This window comes from Stigmatopora nigra, chromosome 20 (assembly GCF_051989575.1).
Source record: "Stigmatopora nigra isolate UIUO_SnigA chromosome 20, RoL_Snig_1.1, whole genome shotgun sequence".
Classification (NCBI taxonomy): domain Eukaryota; kingdom Metazoa; phylum Chordata; class Actinopteri; order Syngnathiformes; family Syngnathidae; genus Stigmatopora; species Stigmatopora nigra.
Window position 1 is genome coordinate 3,505,036 of NC_135527.1, and position 21,623 is coordinate 3,526,658.

Consider the following 21,623-nt stretch of genomic DNA (forward strand, 5'->3'; position numbering starts at 1 on the left):
CTAATGTGGGCTTTTAAGCTTGTCATTTGTGTGAATCTTTGACCACAAACTGAACACGACAATGGTTTTTCACCAGTGTGTTCTCACATAACTATTTAAGTGTCCCTTCTGTGTGAATGCATGACCACAAACTGAGCAAGAAACTGGTTTTTCACCAGTGTGGTTACTTGCGAGAGATTTTAAGCTTTTTTTGTGTGTGAACACTTGACCGCAAACTGAACAAGAAAATGGTTTTTCACCAGTGTGGGTTCTTGTGTGTGCTTGTAAATCTTGCTTGTGAGAAAAGGCACTACCGCAATTTGGATACAAAAATGTTTTTTCACCAGTGTGGGTTCTTGTGTGTCTGTTTAAATTTCCCTTCTCAGTAATTTGTTTACCACAAACTGAGCATGCAATTGGTTTTTCGCCAGTGTGGGTTCTTGTGTGTATTTTAAATCTTCCCTTGTGTGTAAATATTTTACCACAAACTGTACATGATAAGGATTTCTCCCCAGTGTAGATCCTCATATGTCTTTTCAAATGAGACTTTTTCCCAAAAGTTTTTCCACACTGAAAGCATTTGCAAAGTTTGTCGCCCCTGGGATTTTTCTTGATATCTTCGACATCACCATTTTCAAAAAGCAAGTTGTTGTCATCTGATAAAGGAGCAATTACATTTTCTGCTCGCTATCCTTCTATTGAGCTGCCACTCAGAAGCTCCTCCCCTCTGTTGCTCACACCCAGATCATCTTCACTCTTGAAAGGCTCACTAGTTGACCATTTGACACAGTCCTCATTTTTGATTGGAGGTTGCTCTTCTCTTTTGCACTGTTCAGGGAACTCTGGCTCCTCCTCTATAATTTGAGGCCAAGTTGAGGCCTTTCCAGGCTCCACCCCTACGCTAGCCACACCCAGATCATTCCACTTCATGGCCTCACCAGGTGACCAGGTGACATCATGTTCCTCCTTTTGGATTGGAAGTTGATCTTCTCTCATTTGTTGTTGAGGGAACTCTGACTCCTCTTCTTTGATTTGGGGGGGCTCTTTAAAGCCAAAAAACGTTTGCCCATCATTTTCCCTGAAACCTGTAAAGACAAAAAGTTCATATGCATCAGGACATGTACTGTATTTTCACGACTATTAAGCGTGTCCTGTTTTTTGCCGCAATGTCAATAACTAGTGCTATTGCTGTATTTTAGACACACAAAGGCCGGTTCTTCTTCTTCTTCTTCTTCTTCTTCTTCTTCTTCCTCAATTGGTTTTACGGTTGTTGGCAGACAACGTACTGTAGCAGTATCACCCTCTACTGTCTCAGTACCTCAAATTGCCAGGTTCTCAATTCAGATTTTATACAGAAGGGGCGATGATGTTAAATTTGGTCTCTTAATACCACAGCGTGAAGAGAGAAGCTCGAAGTCCAATTCGAATCTAGCTAGCCGTGACACTAAACGAAAAGCTACATTTTGAGGAAAAAGTTAGGCAATTTTAAGGACATTTGCCTTAAATGATACAATGGGTTTGGTCTCATTGCAAGTAACAAAAAACATATGTCAATATTTAAATATAAGGGTGTCTAAGGTTCATTTACAATTTACTGATCCCCAATCCCCCATTTGATGACATGGAAGGTAGTGTGGCCGAGCGGTCCAAGGCGCTGGATTTAGGCTCCAGTCTCTCAGGAGGCGTGGGTTCAAATCCCATCACTGCCAATAATTCATGCACTGTACATATTTATTTTGTTCCTAGTGCTTATGGCCCTTCACTAAACTGGAAGATAAAATGTGAAACTATTGGTGAGAGAGCTGAGTCCCAAACACTAATAGGAGTGTCACGTTTGCACACCACTGTGCCACTGATGGTGCCTCAAGCCTTGCGTTATTCATAATTAACTTTTTATGAGACCCAAATGGGGCAAAATTTGTGGTTTTGTTGATGGTTTGACGAATAGAGAGCAAAGCCAATGGGAGATCTTGGAGCCAAGACATTTTGCTGCCGTACATTATTTTTGACAATTTCTCTTTCATTCGTTCAACTTTACCTTGGCTTTGTTGGTGATAAATGTGGAGTATAGAATGTATTCTTTATACTTTCTATTCAGTATAATCACTAGGATAGAATTTTGGATAGATTAGTGGAAATTTCCATCATGACACTTATGAGTTAGGGGCGCGTCATATACCAAGACGCCCATTTCTTTGTTCACCTCTTCCCGCCTAAAGATTGTAACTAGGTCACATGACCCTTTGTTGGATAGTTAGGGATTTGAACTGGTCAGGCTAGGGGATGAACACATCTCCCAGCGCTGGCTACTCTGACCCCTCCTTCAGCTGAAGTCTAGTGAATGTCATCAAGCCGACTCTCCGTGTGTTTCCTCTGATCCGAAATTATTGAATGTATATGGTTTTAAACCCGACAATAAACACAACCAAATCGATGTTTAGGGCCTAAGATGCTCTCGACCGTCTGTAGGGCCTTATTGTTAAAATGAGTACCATTATCTGATCGAATGAGTCCAGGAAAACCATGTGTAGGGATATAATCAGTCACCAAAGACTTAAAGACTTCCGAGTCCTCCCTAGCACACGGGTATGCTTCCGGCCAATGAGAGAATGAGTCTACAATGATCAGAAGGTATCTTTTCCCATTTAATTGTTATATCATGTCTGTGAAGTTGATGGCGATCTCAGCCCCTGACCAATGGATGAAATTCACCATGTCTTGGCTTAAGGGTTGGTTTGGCGTTGAAAAACATACATGTCTTACAGTCGTTGACGTGCCGCCACACAAGAGAAGACAAGTATGGGTGCCACCGATTAGTCAATTTAGTCATCATTGCCTGGGGGCCCACGGGAGCGGGTGAGCGGGCCTCCGTCAAGACAGACACCGATAACGGCCCCATGGGGAGTACAGGGCATCCCATGGGACCCACCCATACACCATCCCCTCGTTTTACAGCACCCCCATGCGCCCACATAGTCCGTTCCTCTGGAGAGGCCGACTGCTGAGCCTCCAGAACCACATCCACTGACAAACTCTCATGCACAGTCTCAGAGTGATGGGCAGTGGCCAATAGAACCAGATTAGAAGCATTATCGACTACATATCCAGCTACTGACTTGGCTAACTAGTCAGCCGCATGATTACCTGTAGCTGTAAAAGATGAGGACTTTGAGTGGCCAGGAATATTAATAATCGCCACCTGTGACAGAAGGAACATGGCTTCACGCAAGCGAAACATGATGTCTTTGTGTGCAATGGGTTGACCCTTGGCTTTAATGTAATCACTGCGTGCCCATTCATGAAGGTCAATGATAGCAGCTGAAACTGCATACACCGAATCACTATAAACAGTAACCGGATGACCTGCTGCTTTCTCCAAAGCCAAACAGAGTGCTCACGCCTCAGCCGCTTGGGCAGACTGATTAGTAGTCAAGACAGAGGATGCACAATGGACAAAGTCATTTCCCCTGCTTTCCACTACGGCGGCCCCCGCTTGGAGACATCCCGAATGGTCTCTCCAACAACAACCGTCTGTAAACATAATGCGACCGGATGTAAGCGGTTTGGTAGCAAGCTCAGCACGAATGTACCTTTGGTGATTAACTCGCATAGCACATTCGTGGGGGCCTAGATGGATGTTTTCTGCCATGTTAATGCCTGTGTGAACGTAATTGATGTTCGGAGCTGTTAGGTTACGTAAAAGTCTAGACTGTTGAAGAGATGATAAGGTAAATCCTGACGAAGCCACATACGCCGATACCCCATGATCAGTCAGAACGTATAGGGGGTTTCCCATCACTGTATGTGCTGTATTAAGAAGCACTTTAGCGAGCCCTGCGGCATAACGAGTACAATCTGTTTGACGGAGTTCAACACTATCCAGTGTAACGCTACAATACACCAATACCCGTCTAGTTGCTGAAACCTTCTGAAACAAAACAGCATTTACTGTGGTTTCCGATTTAGACATCATCAAGATAAAAGGGTTTATCAAAATCAGGGTTGGCCAGGGCAGCCGCCGAGGCCAGTTCTTGGACCAGAGACATAAAGGCTTCATCCGTTTGTCCAATCAAGTCATGCTCTGAGGTTCTGAACATCTTTGTCTTTGACTAGAGCACGAAGGGTGTTTGTTTTGTCCACATAACATGGTATATAGGTCCTACTGTAGCCACAGAGGCCTAGAAATACCAACACGTATTTTACAGTTTGGGGTCTGGAGTGAGATAAAATGTTTTTTTGATGTTCAGGTGACATGGACAGTCCTCTCGCTGACACAATACGGCCAAGAAAAGTTACTTCTTTTCGACAACACTGAAGCTTCTTTTTGGACACTTTGAAACCTAGATCATGAAGTTTGAGTAGGACCACCCTAGTGACCTCAAGACAGATTTCAGAAGTAGTTGCCGCAGTACAAAGGTCATCCACATACTGTAAAAGAACAGTGTCATTAGGTAAAGTCAGGTCTTGTAACAGGTTCTTCAGACATTAATTAAAAATACCAGGTGAGTTTTTAAACAATTGTGGCAGGCGCTGATACTGCATATGGACACCGCTATAGGTGAAAGCAAAGTACTGTCTAGCTGAAGGATGTAAAGGTACACAGAAAAAAGTGTTAGCTAAATCAATACAAGTGAACCATTGGTATACTGGACTAAACGTAGTCAACATCCTATGGGGGTCTGGTCCTGGTAAGATCGGAGTCAGCGTTGCGTCATTTACAGGTCTAGGGTTATGTGCCATACGATAACTCTGTCCGTCTGCCTTAAGTACAGGTTGCAGTGCCGTGTCCCATTGTGAATCCGAAAGTTCTATCACACCTGCGTCCACTTAGAGTGTCTTCCATACCTTTGTCTGCATCTGAGGTCCATCTATATTGTGGCCTGAAGATGATGACACTCATTTACTTCTAACGTTACAGGTGGGATTTTAACACAATGACCCACATCAAATGGTCCTGATGACCACAATGTGTTAGGAATAGTTTTCAACAAATCCTCTGTCTGGTGGTGATCAGTCAATTCCCTGCCATGTTCTCAAGTCAAGATGTGTTATTCCAAAATGGAGGAGTTTACTATTGGAGTCTGTGGGTCAATCTGATAAGAGTCATGCATTTTGGAATTAGTCAGTCCTGGGATGTCAGTGGGCTGCCAGTCAATTATTTTAAGAAGTCTCTTGACCATTGGACCAAATTGGCGAGCTTCATGACCAGGAAACAGAGCCAAAGAAATGTGTGGGTCAGCTGTATCTCACATTTTGTACCACACTTTTTGTGATTTATCCAAATCAACATACGACGCTACACCTTCCGGACCCACAAAGATTTTGGTGGATTTCAACTGCCAGGGTGTTCCAAGAACCTTCTGAAAACGGTCTTGATAGATTAAGTCATCATCTGTGTCATAAAATAATGTACAATGAAAATCATCCATGGGCGAATGGTGAGGTCGGATTGAGTCAATGAATGATTTCCACAGGTAATGAACAGACAACAGTCCCCCAGTGACCGGAGTTTCAGGCTCAAGACGTGACCAATAGACTGTTGCTACATCCGATTCTTGCTGCAAAGGACACATCAACCATTGTCCACATTTTCGTGCTGATTGTGAACACGGAATCTTTGAGCCGTTTGGTAAAGTCACTGTGAGGCCATCCGGCCCACATTGGATGGTAGCTCCAATAGTTATCAACAAGTCTCTTCCCATCAAGTTCACAGGCGTTCGGGATGAATGAACGTAGGAGTGGTGTAGAGTCTGTTTCAGGTGGGGGATTTCAGTTCGGAGAGGTCGGGTAATAGGCAGAGCTTGAGGAGAACCCGAGAAGCCGACCAAAGTCACGGCAGAAGAGGAGAGACAACTGGGGGCAAGCGGGATGTTCAAAGATGAGTGTGTTACCCCCGTGTCCACCAAACCTGATGTTGGCACGCCGTTGACTATCATGTGAAGCATTGGGTTTGCCGTACCACTGCTTCTTGATCCTCTCGGGCACCCCTATTCGGAGCATGTATGATCCCATCATCTTCGTCCTGGTAATATTGTCCAGGTGACTGAGCCGTTTGCTGGGGCTGCCATGGTCTAGTGCCTCGTCCTCCACCTCGCATAGGCCGTTGTTGCTGTGGTGGGCCATACTGCTGTGCCAGTGGTTGCTGTGGGAATGGTTGCTGCTGTTGCTGCTGCTGGCTGGGGCAATCACGTGCCCAGTGACCAATACCGCCACACACAAAACAGTTGCCCTGTTGGCCTTGTCCCAAGTACCCTCTTCCCTGGCCACCAGAGAAACCTCGCCTACAACCACCGTATCCACCATAGAACTGACCATCATCTAGGGCCTCATCATAACCCTGGAACGTCTGGGCAGATTGCCCCATCTTTTTTTCTTTGGTGTAATTTAGAAAGTTGGAGTTTTAAAAGGGCAGAGGTCAAATTTTGTAATTCGTTTTTTTCTTTGACCTTTTCTTCATCATACATCTTACAATGGTGAGACAGGTGACATTTAAATCTAGGTTTGTCACCTGTCAACACGTCTGGGTCCTTCTTTAATTCCTTTTTCACAGGTTCCGGAAGACCCTCGACAACAGCTGTTCTAAACAAGGTTTCACTCTCAAATATACCAGATGGATGGCGGCCGGTGCTTTCTATCCAGTTTTTAACACGTTGTTCATTCTGCACCAGACCTCCAGCTCCATAGGTGTGTGGAAACACGGTTGGGGCCGAATCATGAAGTCTTGGGAAGGCATTTTTAATTACCTGGGTTAATGGAATTTCATGAGGATGTTTAGTAGTTCCTGCCTCTTCTTCTATCATTCGTAGCTGATGTTGAGTGCAGGAAGCTGACATGGCCTGTCTCAGGTCACCAAGCGCACAATTCTGTCCACTCATTAAGGCCTAGAATTTCTTGAGCCATGGACTTCCTCCCCTAGCCAGAGGAGGGAGTTGTTCAATCAATGACGCCACATCTCTAAGAACAAGAGGGTCATATGTATCGCTTTTTTGTCAAATTGTGTTGTGTTTTGTTGTCATTCTTTGGAAAAAGAAAAAATAACTTGAGACCATAAAAAATTGCTTGTCACAACACATCTAAAAACAGGTGTCTAGTCAGAAGTTTCCCATACCGGGAGTCGAACCTAGGCCACCAGGGTGAAATCCAGGAATCCTGACCGCTACACCATATGGGATAGTATATGCAGTGCAGATCCAGATCATTTAGAAGTATGAAGCTTGGACGATAGACTCGATAAATAACCACATCATTAGCAACAAACATCTACTTTGTAAGAACCGTGAAAGGCTTATGGCGACCAATTGGCATTTTTTTCCGGAAAGTACAGAGGTCCAATATTTCTGAATCCAGACATTTAATTCAAAGGGATTTGTTTCTGGAAATTATAGGAGTTCAAAAGTTCTCAAACCATCCACGTAGTTAGAACTTTCCCATACCAGGAGTTGGACCCAGGCCACCTGGGTGAAGACCAGGAATCCTGACCGCTAGACCATATGGGATACATCATGCAAAACTGATCCAGATCAAGTAGAAGCATGCAGTTTGGATGATACACTAATCAAATTACATTGGGACCTAGGTACTTTGCGGTTCACCCATCGCGGCTTCAAAGCTTTCCGTTGTAAAGCCCTTAGTGATGCCTCCCAAACGCTCTTTAAACAATTAATGAAAAAGTGAGTTTATTGGACAGGTTGAGACCAGGAAATAGCTACGCGAGCGTAGCCTGACAATCTGGTCAAACTGATCACTTTACACCTCCGCTGAAACCAGGAATTTCTGACATGTCTTTACTGTCTCTCTGATGATCTCAGCTTGGCCTCAGATGACGAGTACTCAACTGCCAACTTCCAGTTCTTAACAGCAACACCTCTCCTCACTGCTTTCTTCCTGGTTTGTAATGTTTGGATTTTGCTGGCTCAGAATTTAGAGAGCGGGTCATCGACACTGGTCATCTGAACTGCAATCCCAATGGTGCCTACGAATATTGCACCCTGCATTTTCATATTGCTTGAAACACAGGGAGAAATAATCACAGTGATTAGTTGTTGTCCTCAATCCAACGTTTACTGTAATCCGCAGCATGCAATCATTAATAACTTAATCACTTTAGCATGTCACACCATGAATCATTTTGCAATCCAAGTTGGTAGCTTACCTTATCAACCAGCCGAAATAGCTCAGTTGGGAGAGCGTTAGACTGAAGATCTAAATGTCCCTGGTTCAAGCCCGGGTTTCGGCAGCTCATTGGACTCGGCAAATGTGTCCTACACCGACTGTTTCCTTGTAAGCCATGAGTCGTTTTGCAGTCATGTTTGACTTTTGTCACCAACATGGTCTAAGTTCGCTCAGATAAGAAATGATGGAGAGCATTCCCCTAATCGACCGTGATCTTCGACAGTCCATTGGACTCTCTAAACTGGACTAATATCAGTAAATGCTCCAGTTTCAATATTGTACTAGTAAACCATGAGTACAAATCATACAAATCAGCCAAATTAGCTCAGATGGGTGAGTGTTAGACTGAGCATGTAACGGTACCTGTTTCGACCCCGGCTTTAGGCAACACATTGGACTTTACAAATCAAGCCTAATTCAGGAGGCAGTCAGTTTGAAATTAGCTTCCTTGTAAGCCATGAGTGCTTTTGCAGTCAAGTTTGATTCTTGTCACCTCCATGACCAAAATTGGCTCAGATAGAGAATGTTGAAAATTTACGACAATATGCGAGTAATCACAAAGGTTGAGCAGATACCGATCCTGCTGCATCAGCATCTTCTTAAGTGCTCTAGGTCTGCATTCTAGGGTAAAGGTCCAGAAACTAGTCCTTGGAATGAGGACTTGGTGACTGGTTACGACCCCGAGTTCTCTTTGGACAATTTGAAGAATGATTTAATACAACAATGAATAAATACACACATATATAATAGTATTACAGAATAAACCCCACAATAAGAATTTCTTTTCTCATATTTAGATGTAATTTTCGATTGTTTTCAATTTTTTTACCTGTCTTTTTCATTTGTTTTTTAACTGAGACTGCATTTTCTTTTTGGTGAGAACATGCTCTCAAATATGTGTATGAAACTAGAATGCAATTAAACACTTGTTGTTAGTATTTAAATAGATGACAAAAAGAAAAATGGAATGAAATAAAAAGGAATTTTCCTATTTGACTATTTTCTGTTCTTTTTTCACAATGATTTTTAGGCTTGGCCATTTTTTACTATATTACTTCCGCCTTCATCAAAATGTCAAGGCATTTGCGGGACGTGTTTCAGAAAAATGATTAGTTTTTTGTCAGATTCCGATCTTGTGAAAATGATGCGATCAGGTCTGATTCCCGATCAATTTCTATCGGAATTTTGATCAGAAGAATATGAAGTGAGAAAAGGTAACTTTTGCAGAATCAATAATTTTCAAGAACATTATTTCACACCAATGGTAACACTTGGAAGTGGGGTAGTTTGCTTCTACAAAACAAGAACTGATGTTAGTAGCAGAGAATGGTTTCAAACCATTGACCTCTGGGTTACGGGCCCAGCACGCTCCCGCTGCCCCACTCTGCTTCTTCCATCTTCGGTTATCAAATCAAAGCACATATACTGAGGAATCGTGGGTATTCTCACCTGCTGACGGAGCTCCTGTGGACCACCAGCGCAAGAACCTCGGTCTCGGCCGGGGACTGTCATGAGTTAGTCCTGCTATTCAGAGAGTCATCCATTATGCATTTAAAAATTTCCATTCCAATGAAAAACTCGGTACGAGACATTCGGCGCCAGGATTTACAAAACAATATACCATGTTGTATTTAAGTTTATAATACCCCACCGACGAGTCGTTACCTTATCTTGGTGGTGGGGTTTGTGTGTCCTGGTGGTGGGGTTAATCAGCCCCAGTGATGCTTGGAGCAATGTTGTCCGGGGCCTTGTAGCCCTGGTAGGCTTACCCATGGCCAACTGGTCTGATGTGAGGGATTAGACGAAGAATGGCTCAAAGGACCTGATGGGCAACATTATTGGATGAAATCTTCCCTCACCCGGACGCGGTTAGGAAAAGAGCCTAAGCGTAAGGTTGAGAAATCCCGGCTCGACATAGTTTGGCTCTGGAGTTGCCTGCGGGACGAAAGGGTTGCGTCCCTCCATCTTAGCATCTTAGCTACCTGATTGTTGTTTGTGTGCATGCACAAAACAGCAGTTCAGAATACCCCTTTTGGAGTCCTTGGAGGGTGTGCTGGAGAGTGCTCCTTAGGGGCACTCCCTTGTTCTGCTGGGGGACTTCAATGTTGATGTGAGAACTGGAGGGGGTGATTGGGAAGAACGTCCCCCCCTTGATCAAAACCCGAGTGGTGTTCTATTGTTGGATTTCTGCGCTTGTATTGGATTGACAATAATGAACACCATGTTCAAGCATAAGGGTGTCCATATGTGCATTTGGCACTAGGACACCCGCATGTCTTGAATACTCGGGTAAAGAGAGGGATGGAGCTCTCAACCAATCACAACTTGGTGGTGGGTTTGCTCAGATGCCAGTGCAACCCGGGAGACTTAAACGTTTCGTTCCCCTATTAGAAGGACATTCAATTCCCACTCGCCGCTCCCCACTCGACCTCATCCGTTCAAGCTCTCCGCTCGCCCGTCCATCCCCGCATCTCCATGCTGATTGGCCCGACAGTCGCACCCGAGCCAATGCCAACACATTGCTCTTTATCTCATTTAGGCAGAGCATGGTGCTGTAAATGCAAAAGTTGTGGGTTCGACCGCTCAACAGGCACGGCCTCTCTAGAACACAGGTGTCAAAGAGGCAGCCTGGGGAACAAATCTGGCCTTCTGCATCATTTTGTACCGTTTGACACCCTTGCCCTAGAGTAAGTTAAGATTGCCTAAAATGATTCATTTTGCCGCAAAGTAAGAGTTTAGCAAGCTGACATTTGCAATTGCGGTCATTACACAAAAATCATGGCCATTTTGCACATGGCTGATTAGCTCAGCTGGTCAGAGTGAGGTGCTAATCATGCCAAGGTTGTGGGTTTAACCTCCATATGGGCCATGACAACTCCAAAGTCAATTGAAATTACCTGGTCCAACTTCTTTTGCCTTAACATAAGTGTTTAGCTAGTTGATGTGTTGCATTTGCTTCATTATGAAAATATATGGGCTGTGCAGCAGATGGCCTGTTAACTCAGTTGGTCAGAGTGTGGTGCTAATAACGCTAAAGTCGTGGGTTCAACCCCCACACGGGCCATGACCTCTTTGTAGTACTTGCCTAATAGAATTTATGTATCCCTAACTTAACATAATATCTTGTCTTGATGTTTCTTCAGTTTCTAGGATCGGGTAATTTCTCTGCTCCACAAGGCAGAAGATGCCACCCAGGATGTGAATCACCTCAGTGAGGGAATACTTGTTCCCACCACATTTCTGTTCTTCCCATAATTGTTGTGAAATTAAATATGTCTTCATATTCAAGCGGTCAGAAAAGTGCTCCTCAACTTGCTTAGCCTCCAATGAGGAAGCCTGCAGAAAATCATAATAGGATTACTCTTAATAGTCGTCAAAAGTGCAAAAATCTCCAAATAAAAATGTAAAAACCCTTAAATTTGAAACAACAAAATGCTGTACCGGAGTTGTTTATCTGTCTGGTAAGTTGACTGAGCTACCTTGCTAATGCTAGTGGGCTATCATTTTTAACCTTAGCTTTTCATATTAATTGTTAGCTTGCATGAACACGAGATGAGACACAATTGGCGTATGTTCTAGCACTGAGCCTTGCGGTACCCCCCAAAACTGTTTTTCTGTTAGTCTGATTCAATCCAATTCAGCGTGCTTGGTGAGAAATTAAAATTAGACAGTTTTGTTTGCAGTGTCTGGTGGTTAGGGGTGTCGACTGGCTTTTTGAGATCAAGAAAAACTGCACCAATGACCCTGCCTTTATCTAGTTTTGATTTTCGATTTTGTCAAAAAGGGGCACATTGAACTTCATCTGTTATAGATTTATCTTTAAAAAAGAGTATTTCTTTACGGCAAGTGATAGGTTCACCAATAGGCATTCACAAATGCACACATAAATAAAATAGGCATCTGAGTCATAACCGGTGTCATGCAAGAGAGAATCGATCCTAACTCGTCTCTGTCCCAGATCATTCTGTCGAATCTATGCCTCTCTTGCTTATTTATTACATAAGATTTATAACATGCTGTGGGATAGACTAAGCCAACTGGCTTAATAATTGTTTGTTTATGTCGAACCAGGTGGCCAAACTGGTATTACAATTGTTTGTTAAGATCGTAGAATGTAAGATAGACAAGCCAAACTGGTTTTACTATTGCTTGTTAAGATCGTGGAATAGGCTAACAAGCTGGCCTTGCAATTGTTTGCTTGTATTGTGCGATGTGGCCAACTCGCTTAGTAATTGATTTTTTCGAATCACGTGATGTAAGATAGGCTGCAGCATTTTGTGTGAGCTATAAAAAATATTGTGTTTGAATACCACTTAGCCCTGCAAATGTCTAACCATATCAGCCTAAACTTTTATACATAAACTGGTCCCTGCACATGGCCTGTTAACTCAGTTGGTCAGAGTGTGGTGCTAATAACGCCAAAGTCGTGGGTTCAACCCCCACATGGGCCATGACTATTTTGATGTTTCTTCAGTTTCTGTGATTTGGTCATTTCTCTCCTCCACAAGGAAGGAGATGCCACTCTGGATTAGAATCATCTCAGTGAGGGAATACTAGCTAGGTTCGTTCCCACCACATTTCTGCTCTTCCAAAATTGTTTTGAAATTAAATTTGTCTTCATACTCAAGCGGGCAGAACAGTGTTTCTCAACTTTGCTTAGCCTCTAATGAGGAAGCCTGTAGAAAATCACAATATGGTTATCTTAATAGTCGTCACAAGTGCAAAAATCCCTAACTAAAAATGTAAAAACTTTTAAATTCGAATCAACAAAATGCAGTACCAGAGTTGTTTATCTGTCTGGTAAGGTGACTGAGCTACCTTGCTAATGCTAGTGGGCTAACATTTTGAACCTTAGCTTTTCATAATAATTGCTAGCAAGCACGAACATGAGATGAGAGACAATTGGTATATGTTCTATCAATATTACAACACATCACAAAATATTTATAGTTGAGGATTGTGGTCACATTTTTCACTCATTCATGGATATCTTTTTAACTTTACGCAAAAATCTAAGATTACCACGAATGACATAGAACCCTTCTTTAGAGAGCAATTACTTGTCCAAGATGCTAAACAAAAAGTGCATAAGCTGATGACAACAAATTTTTTTTCAAAATTGAATGTATTTTTTTATAAATGGAAGTATGGTTCTAAAACCATAAAGAGGTAATTAAATTTTAAATGGCCATCCATAATGATTTATCACATTTCCCTTCCCAATACTTGTATGAGACCAACGAAAACGGCAACCAAGTGGTCCTCGGAAAAGGTACGCACGGGGTGGTGTATGCCGGCAGGGACGTTAGTAACCAAGTGCACATCGCCATCTAGGGGATTCCAGAAAAGGACAACTTGTGAGTGGATTGTTTGTCCCTCCACTTGACAGCCACTAACAAACAGTCCGTGGACAGTTATTCCCAGCCGCTCCACGAGAAAGTCTGCCTGCACAAGCGACTGTGTATCTGGGCTCCCTCAGTGAGGACTCTTTCATCAAGATCTTCATGTAAGAAGTCCCAGGAGGTTTGTAGAAAAAGCAGCGTTGATGGATTAATCCCATCAGAGTGTCCCGAGAGACTGGAGCCTAAATCCAGCGCCTTGGACTGCTCGGCCACACCACCATAAATGAGGGTGATAGAAGGTTTCCACAAACCTACAGCAATCTATCCCAGATCTCTGAGGGTGCAGTGAGACACCCGGCTGACTTGCAGGCAGGCACGCCCCAATTCCCACGAATGCTAATCCTCAAGAAGATTTTTATTGTTTAAAAACAGTAACATCAGTGTTAAGTTAATTTTTTTTTTAACCTATGAAAATATACGCAACAATATTAAATTTGACAGTGATAGGCAATTCCACATTGGAAATGTTTCTTTTTTTCCAAATCTAAAAAAAGCATTTTAGTAACACACTATTTAGAAGCATAACCCCAAAATGTTGGCTTCAGAGATTTAGCAGCAAAAATCTTAAATCATATCACAGAGACAATTGCACATTTGTCGAGCAATAAATATAGGCCCGTTTTCAATATCAAATTGTTAATGTTGAACTTTTTTTACTATACAGTTTCTGACATAAATATCAAATTGTTAATGTTGAACTTTTTTTACTATGCAGTTTCTGACATAAATCTGATCAGACTAACTAAAAAGGTTAGATGATATCTATATATTTAAACAACTGCAATCATTGTGCGGCATACGTTTGTAACGTTTATAGAAAGTTTTAGAAGATGCACACGGGTAGTATGCTTGTGACAGCTTTCTGACATGTGGGACAACTATTGAACCTCTGTAATATAGAGGTTCAATAGTACCCAATCCACCCATCTAATACGTAGCTTCCCATACCGGGAGTCGAACCCGGGCCACCTGGGTGAAAACCAGGAATCCTGACCACTAGACCATATGGGATATATCATAACATGCTGATCCAGATCAGGTAGAAGCATGAAGTTTGGATGATAGACTCATGAAATTACACTGGGACCTCGCTACTTCGCGGTTCCACCATCGCGGCTTCAAAGCTTCACGTTTTTTTTAAATGAAAAAAAATAATAATAATGACAAATATTAAATTAAAATTAGAACTTACCTTATTTTACAAAATTTGAGAACAAATATTCAATTGGAATTAGTAATTGCATCCTTTTACAACATTTTTAGACACAAAGAATGCACATATGCGCAAAACATCACGGGCATAAACGCAAGCTGATTGGCCAGCTGAATACTCACTGAACTACTCGACTCCCCATTGGCCCATTCACTACAGTGGTCCAAGCTTCTCCCGATGCCCATTCTCAGTCCACGCTTATCTTCTGCTATACAGTACGCTTCTCGCCAAGTCAAGTGTAAAAGTTTTGTGATGCCTCCCAAACGCTCTTTATCCTTTGGTGCATCTAATGAACCGAAGAAAAAGCGAAATATGTTAACAATTAACGAAAAAGTGAGTCTATTGGACAGGTTGAGAGCATGAAATAGCTACGCGAGCGTAGCCAGAGAATCTGGTTGACAATGGAGGGTCTCACCTCCTCCATTGAAGAGCGACGAAACCTTCAGCATCAAATCTTATTGGAAGGACTAAAGCTGACGAAGGTGGCCTTACATTGCATAATTTACAGGACCTCTTCAATGTTGCCAAAGACCTCCAAAAAAGGGCCAAAGAAATTGATGATAACATGGTAAGGGCCGTCGAATTCAGCAATTGTATTGATGACGTCATGGCTGTTTATAGGCGTTATATATATATATATATATATATATATATATATATATATATATATATATATATATATATATATATATATATATATATATATATATATATATATATATATATATATCTATATCTATATATATATATATCTATATATATCTATATATATATATATATATATATATATATATATATATATATATATATATATATATATATATATATATATATATATATATATATATATATATATATATATATATATATATATATATATATATATATATATATATATATATATATATATATATGCACTTGGTTTCTAACGTCCCTGGGGTTGGGTTAGAGCAGTGATTTTCAAACTTTTTTGGCCACCGCCCCCTTCACCGCCGGGCCAAAATGCCAACGCCCCCCTCTTTACCCCTTTCCAACGAACGCTAGAACGACTATATTGCTAAATGTCACAAGAATTGGTTGATTCTTCAATCACAAACAGTTTGAAGACTAAAAAAAACAATTTTAATAAACAAAAATGGTTATCATTTATTCTTCAATAAAAACTGACTTGCATGTGGAGAGAAGCTTAAATAAATAGAAGACAGGCGCCTCAGATATTATTCGCTAATTTCGTTTCTTTTAATAGACCAATGCGCAGTTCACCTCGAATCATAAAAATTGATAGCTGATGCATTAAGCCGGTCGCTGTGCGCATACGTCTGTGGTTAAGCGTTGCCGGCGCGCTATTGTGTGCTCCTCTGCGGCTGACTGGATGGTGGTGGTTTCCTCAGTCGCCTGCATCGACGATAAACTCGCGACAATTAGTGATATACGGTATATGCGCGCTGCTCGTGAGCGCTCGAGCAGACAACGTTTCTTGTTTCAATAAAGCTTGTTTTTTGTCGACTTTTTATTACAGACAATCAATTTTTCCGGTCTTTCTACAAACACCAACGTCACATTTTACTGTAATTGCTCCATCGCCCCCTTCACTATTTCAACGCCCCCCATTCGCCTGTTTATTCGTCAGCGCCCCCCTGAAAGTTCACACCACCCCCCGAGGGGCGGTACCGCCCACTTTGAAAACCACTGGGTTAGAGTTTAATATCCAAGTACATTTGACAACCATAACCCAAACCTAAACGGTGACCAAAGACGGGCGACCAAATGTCTGAGCACTTCAGAGATCCGGTATAGATTGCTATAGGTGTTTGGAGACATTCCACTTCCTCATCTAAGGTAGTGTGGCCGAGCGGTCCAAGGCGCTGGATTAAGGCTCCAGTCTCTCAGGAGGCGTGGGTTCAAATCCCACCACTGCCAATATTAATTGAGTTGCTAATGGCTTTTTTAGTGGGTAGAAATAGCTCTTCCATGACATATAAACTAAAATGTCAAAAGCACTGGTGAGGGAGCAGGGTCTCACATGCCCTAATAGGAGCTTCGTGGTTGCACCCCACTGATGAAGCCATCATAGATGATGGGCAATCGTTTTTGTCCACTGCTTACAGTGGCGGGCCGTCAGGGCCTTCAAGGCCTTCTCTACTGGCCTAAGATATAACTGAATCATATATTATTATATTTTGTCCATCAATACTGATTACATAATTCCAAATTGTCTGTTAGCTTTCTTTCATTGCGTCCCCCCTGGTTACACTGCTTTCAGATGTTGGTTTTCATATTGAAGCATTTAACCAATCACATTTCAGCCATTATTTGTTACCAGGGTCGGAAATCTTTCTTAAGGCCATCACAATCAGTACTGCAGGCTCTGCTGGATTAAACAAGTGTCGATAAGACTGTTGCTTTAACTAATCAGATTTCGAGTTGGCAACACCACAATGCCTTGTCGCAGGTGTAGGGATACGTCATTGCCTTCTCGCAGGCGTAGGGATACGTCATCGGTTTCACCAACTATGATTGGGTACTGATTAGCCAGAGCTACCAAACTGTACCTGGAGCTGGCTGCACAAGTAAATATATTGTCTTGTGGATTTAAAGCCATTTTCAAGACGGACTTTGCCAGAAATATGACAGAACAGGTTCAACTTTCAGCATTAGCTTCGATGGCGATATAAAAGAAGGTCCGGGTGACCAAAAGACCGCAACCAAAAGACCGACGACCAAAAGACCGGCGACCGAAAGACAGCGACTAAAATACCGGCGACCAATCGACCGCACACACAAGGTTTTATAGCCATAAAATCGTTTATGAGGGTTGAATTGATTTGATGCGTTGAAGGCGCTACCAAAAAATGCACAGACCGCCACTGACTGCTTACCATCTAAGTCTTAGATTCTAAGACATGTGTCTCTTAACTTTCACTTTCTGACTAAACCTTTTGCCTGAGCAGGAAACAGGTTTCTCAACATCCTGAGTTATTAAGTGTATTTTTAAATACACTGTTTAATTGTCTTGAAATCAAGCTTGTACTTTCTGTCGACTTGAGAAGTGAAAAAAATAAACCAATTGTGGCGCACAAAAAAGCCCTTTTATTACACATTGAGAGAATATATACATATAAAAATTGAACCCACCTTCTAGTCTGTTAAGAACAACTTTTGCATGAATTATTTAGCAAACGATTGAGTGTTCCTCGTGGAACACTCCTGCACGTGAATTCTGTTGGAGGCACCTTTGATAGCTAATAGCCTAAACCTAAAAGAAGTGGCCCCTTAGCTGGTAACCGGTCAAGTAGGCGCAGGGGCTATTTAGCCGGTAACTGGTCAAATGGACTATATGGCCCCATGTGGCCCAATTAAAACGTTACACTATTCAGAAACCTTCTCAAGGCGCAGGCAATGTTCCAACATTTTAACATAAGGGAACCTGAAAATAAGACTAAACAACCCGCACAGGAAAAAAGCCTTTTTTCTCAATTTGTGGCAGGAATATCTTAAGAACACAATTGCCCACATCAGTCAGAGAGCCTTTTCCTGCTCAGCTTCTTGCCAGAGATTCAGTTATAACGATAGACTTAAAAGACGCATGTGATTTGATAAGGGGTGGCCAATCACGGCTTGGCTTGCTTCATCAATTTCCATATGAAATTGGATTGGATTGGATAACTTTATTCATCTCGTATTTGGAAAACTACATTGTGGCAGTAGCACGGGGGTGATTAGACAGAACAGCAAGTAAAAAGCAAATCAAAGTAAATGGAATCATCAAAACATTAAGACAAAAAAGCAGCAAAATCACAAAACGAGCAAGAATGGACGGAGCTACCATGGCTCAAATGAACAGTGGGTTTGTCTTCATATAGGAAAACAGGGCATAGTATGGTTCCTATTACAATGACTAAACTCTGGGCAAAGTCGGATTAATCAGTGACAGCTCTCCATGGCAATGACCAAACTATGGGCAAGTTTCTTATGACAAAGATGTTTCTATTCTTACAAAAACTGATACAATATGAACAAACAATTGCCTAGCGACTGACATTATAGCTTACAATATTATCTTTCAATTCCCTCCTATTGTAAGTATAAAATTATTATTGTTGTCCGGGCCATTGTAGCCCTGGTAGGGTTACCCATGGCCAACTTCTGATGTGAGGGATCAGATGAAGAATGGTTCAAAGGACCTCTTATGATGAGCAACATCATTGGACGAAACAGGAAACAGCCTGAGCGTAAGGTTGAGAAATTCCAGCGCGACCTAGTTTGGCTCACCTCTACACACAGCTTGGGTTCCGGTACCAATCCTCTCGAGGGGGGTTGGACACTCTTCCACTCTGGAGTTGCCCGCGGGACAAAAGGGGTGCATCCCTTCATCTTTGGGTGGGGGGACGGAACCTAATTGTTGTTTGTGAGCATGCACAAAAGCAGTTCAGAGTACCTTCCCCTTTTGGAGTCCTTGGAGGGGGTGCTGGAGAGTGCTCCTTAGGGGGACTCCCTTGTTCTGCTGGGGGACTTCAATGTTGATGTGAGAACTGGGGGGAGTGATTGGGAAGAACGTCCCCCCTGATCGAAACCCGAGTGGTGTTCTATTGTTAGATTTCTGCACTCGTAGTGGTTGACAATAATGAGCACCATGTTCAAGCATAAGGGTGTCCATATGTGCATTAAGCACCAGGACACCCGCATGTCTAGGATACTCGGGTAAAGAGAGGGACGGAGCTCTCAACCAATCACAACCTGGTGGTAAGTTGGCTCCGAAGATGGGGGCAGATTCTAATGCAGCCCGGGAGACCTAAACGTTTCCTTCCTCTATTTGAAAGACATTCAATTCCCACACGCCGCTCCCTGCTCGACCTCACCTGTCCGTCCCTGCATCTCCGTGCCGACTGGCCCCACAGTCGCACCCGAGCCAATGCCAGCACGTTGCTGGTTATCTCTTTTAGTCAGAGTGTGTTGCTGTAAATACCAAAGTCGTGGGTTGGACTGCTGAACGGGCACGGCTTCTCGAGAACACGTGTCAAAGAGACACCCTGGGGAACAGATCTGGCCTGCTGCCTCATTTTGTGCAGTTTGACACCCTTCCTCCAGAGTAAGTTATGAGTGCCTAAAATGATTTATTTTGTCGTAACATAACAGTTTAGCTAGCTGACATTTACAATTGCGGTAATCACACAAAATTCATGGTCACTTTGCACATGGCTGGTTAGCTCGGTTGGTCAGATTGAGGTGCAAATAATACCAAGGTTGTGGGTTTGACCTCCATATGGGCCAAGACCTCTACAAAATCGATTGAAATTACCTAGTCCAACTTCTTTTGTCGTAACTTAAGTGTTTAGCTAGTTGACGTATTCCGTCATGATGCAAATACCTGAATTGTGCAGCGTGAGGCCTGTTAACTCAGTTGGTCAGAGTGTGGTGCTAATAATGCCAAGGTCGTGGGTTCGACCCCCACGTGGGTCAGCACCTCTCTGTAGTAGTTGAAATTGTGAAGTACAACTTATTTTGCCATAACATAATATATTTTCTTGATGTTTCCTCAGTTACTGTGATCTGTTATTTTATCTGGTCCACAACGCAGAAGATGCCACCCAGCATGTGAATCATCTCAGTGAGGGAATACTAGCTAGGTTTGTTCCCACCACATTTCTGTTCTTCACAAATTAATGTGAAACTAAATTTGTATTCATACTCAAGCGGGCAAAACAGTGTTTCTCAACTATGCTTAGCCTCCAATGACGAAGCCTGTAGAAAACCATAGAATGATTACTCTTAATAGTTGTCACAAGTGCAAAAATCTCAAAATAAAGATGTAAAAACTCTTAAATTCGAAACAACAAAATGCTGTACCAGAGTTGTCTATCTGTCTGGTATGTTGACAGAAGGACCAGAGTTGGGCAACCAGAAAGCCCCCCCCCCCTCCCCCATAGTTAAATGACTGTGTTTTGGAGTCATGAGAGACACTAATGCTAATCCTCAAGAAGATTGTCAATTTTTAGTGTTGAAAAATAGAAACATCAAATTAAATTAATACATTTTTTAACCTAAGAAATATAACAGACAGTATTAAATTCCACACTTATAGGCAATTTCAAATGTTTTTTTTTCCAAATAACAACAAAGCAATTTAGTAACACATTATTTCGAAGCATAACCCCAAAATTTTGGCGTCAGAGATCTAGCAGCAAAAATCTAAAATCGATTAACAAAGTCAATTGCACATATGTCAAGCAATAAATATAAGCCCCTTTTCAATTTCAAAATGTCAATGTTGAATTTGTTTAACAATACAGTTTCTGACAAAAATCTTAACAAATTAACTAAACAGATTAGATGATATCTATATATTTAAACAACTGCAAACATTGTGCGGCATACGTTTGTAACGTTTAAAGAAAGTTTTAATTTGAAAAGATGCACACTGGTAGTACGCTTGTGACAGCTTTTTGACATGTAGTATGATTAACTATGTTTTTATAATATAAAAAATCCACAAAAACCTACACTGGTGAAAAATCCATTTTCCTGCTCAGTCTGTTGTCAAAAATTCAGTTGCCAAAAGACCTTAAAATCACACAAAATAACCCTCACGGTTAGACATATTTTCTTTGTCAGTTTGTAGTTAAACATTCAATTCGAAGGCCCATTTAAAGCCTCACAGAACGAATCCACACAGAGAAAAAAACTTTTTTTCCCTGCCCAGTGTATCATCGAACATTCAATCAAAAGAACACAAAATCTCATACTGATAAAACAAAAAATTCTTCCTGCTCGATGTGTCAAAGTAACATTAGCTATTACCTAAAGTGCCAATTTAAATTTGACATGGTATGTCGTATTTGTGTTTTTCATTGAAGTGG

At 42.0% G+C, this 21,623-nt stretch overlaps 7 non-coding genes across 7 annotated transcripts; 6 read left to right on the forward strand and 1 right to left on the reverse strand.

Moving 5' to 3' along the window:
- The first annotated feature begins 1,606 nt into the window (after positions 1-1,606).
- trnal-uag (transfer RNA leucine (anticodon UAG)) lies at positions 1,607-1,688 on the forward strand. The gene has a single exon. It is a non-coding gene; the product is annotated as a tRNA-Leu (tRNA).
- A 6,454-nt stretch (positions 1,689-8,142) lies between these two features.
- On the forward strand, positions 8,143-8,215 carry trnaf-gaa (transfer RNA phenylalanine (anticodon GAA)). Its single transcript has one exon. It is a non-coding gene; the product is annotated as a tRNA-Phe (tRNA).
- Positions 8,216-11,141: 2,926 nt separating this feature from the next.
- On the forward strand, positions 11,142-11,215 carry trnai-aau (transfer RNA isoleucine (anticodon AAU)). The gene has a single exon. It is a non-coding gene; the product is annotated as a tRNA-Ile (tRNA).
- Positions 11,216-12,528: 1,313 nt separating this feature from the next.
- trnai-aau (transfer RNA isoleucine (anticodon AAU)) lies at positions 12,529-12,602 on the forward strand. Its single transcript has one exon. It is a non-coding gene; the product is annotated as a tRNA-Ile (tRNA).
- A 1,890-nt stretch (positions 12,603-14,492) lies between these two features.
- On the reverse strand, positions 14,493-14,564 carry trnae-uuc (transfer RNA glutamic acid (anticodon UUC)). The gene has a single exon. It is a non-coding gene; the product is annotated as a tRNA-Glu (tRNA).
- Positions 14,565-16,604: 2,040 nt separating this feature from the next.
- Positions 16,605-16,686, forward strand: trnal-aag (transfer RNA leucine (anticodon AAG)). Its single transcript has one exon. It is a non-coding gene; the product is annotated as a tRNA-Leu (tRNA).
- A 3,466-nt stretch (positions 16,687-20,152) lies between these two features.
- On the forward strand, positions 20,153-20,226 carry trnai-aau (transfer RNA isoleucine (anticodon AAU)). The gene has a single exon. It is a non-coding gene; the product is annotated as a tRNA-Ile (tRNA).
- Positions 20,227-21,623: the final 1,397 nt, after the last annotated feature.